The following is a 1,697-nucleotide window of genomic DNA, read 5'->3' as shown; positions in this document are numbered from 1 at the left end:
AGCCGGCAGGAAACTTCAAAACTGTACAAAGCATTTTAAAACGCTGGAGAAGATGTGAATATGTTGGTAGCACTTTATAATGACTACACCTTAACTAGCCTTCATTAAGTCTGAACAAAGACTTCATCCATGTCAAATAACTTATTAAGAACGATTCAGTCTTAGTAACTACTTCACTTGACTCTCACTTCAAACTCAATCTGTGTCTGAAGCCTTTGGAGCACACACAAATGTCTGTATCTTCTTTGTGAAGCTGAGGCTCTGGAGTTTTGGCCTCTGTCTGATCTACTCTCATTTTTAGAGTCTGATTTATAAGAGTCTGATCTACTCATTTTAAGTGGGAACAAGAGGAACAGCACATTTCAAACTGTGCCTGAATTCTTTGAAAAAATAAGTATAAATATAAGAATAGGTATAGCTGCTGTCCTTGGGGATGATCTGAGAGACAGGCTGAGCGTTTGGTGGCTCTTTTCTTGACAATTTCCATGAGCATACCTCTTGTAATTAAGCAAAAAAAAAAAAAAAAGGTCCAGGCTGATTTAATATAAAAGTCTGGTCCATATTCTTCTCAGAATGGATGGTTTGACTGAAAATAAGTGGGTTACAGAATTTCCATGTTTGACTGAAAAGTCCATGAGAGGTTACATTCAGTTCCATGAGACTTTTCAGAGAATTCTGAGAATTAATTCAGAAAAAGTACAGGGCCCACGCACAGTCCCTGGGAATGGTAAAGGGTTTAATTAGTTCATTTAGCAGTTACAAATGATGAGTCAATCTTAAAGATCCACTATGTAACGCTTTAGATGGAGGGTCTGCTCTCTTTATTTAAAATGTTATTCTTTTGCCTGGAATATTCCACAGTGTGACATTTAACATACACGTCTCTCTGGAGACAAGAATGTGGCATGATCAGGCCAAGATCAGTGGAGAGGCGAGCCCGCTTACGGCAAGAATGCATATTTATAAGGATTTTCCCCCTGAATAAAATACCTGCAATTGAATATATGTAAGATAGGTTTAATGCCATATTCTGTAACATTCAAGGCAATAATACAATGGAAACAAAAAAAGTCCCCTCCAGAAAAAGTACATAGTGTACCTTTAAAGGTCTTATATTATGCAAACTGACTCTAGTGAACTTTCAGCCACGTTATACTGTTTTTATCTCATTAAAAACATACATGGAGTTAGTTGTGTTTGGTTTCATTCACACATATGTGAGTAACACTTTATTATTAGCTCAAAATGCTCTGTTCCACATTGTGATGTCATGGTAGTTTTTAGCAAACTTTCAGTTACCAACTACATTTTACCTTTAGATCAGTAGAGAGTAGCAATTCCAGGGTTGAAATCATCCCAATTATTCTGGTGAAGGTATAGTGAAGGTGTATGGAGTTTAAAAACCCAGTGGAGTACCTGTTTTGCCACATGACGTCACAATGTGGAGCAGAGTGTTTCACTCAGCCTAAATATGCAGGATTTGTGTTGAACAATGAAACAAAACACAACTCCAGGTCTGTTTTTGATGTCGGTAACAACATCATAACAGAGAGCAGAGAAAAGCACAATATAGGGCCTTTAATAAACTATTTGTTCATTGTCACTTCAGTCTTAGTTCATACTTTATTAATAAGTGTGAAAGTATAAAGTGTTACTCATGTGTCTTAAAGTCCACAGTCTTTTCCTCCCCTTGTTTG

The sequence above is a fragment of the Boleophthalmus pectinirostris genome, unplaced genomic scaffold, assembly GCF_026225935.1.
Source record: "Boleophthalmus pectinirostris isolate CB_2022bp ecotype Guang Dong unplaced genomic scaffold, ASM2622593v1 HiC_scaffold_1, whole genome shotgun sequence".
Lineage (NCBI taxonomy): Eukaryota > Metazoa > Chordata > Actinopteri > Gobiiformes > Gobiidae > Boleophthalmus > Boleophthalmus pectinirostris.
The sequence above is the reverse complement of the archived record's forward strand: the minus strand, read 5'-3'. Positions refer to the sequence as shown.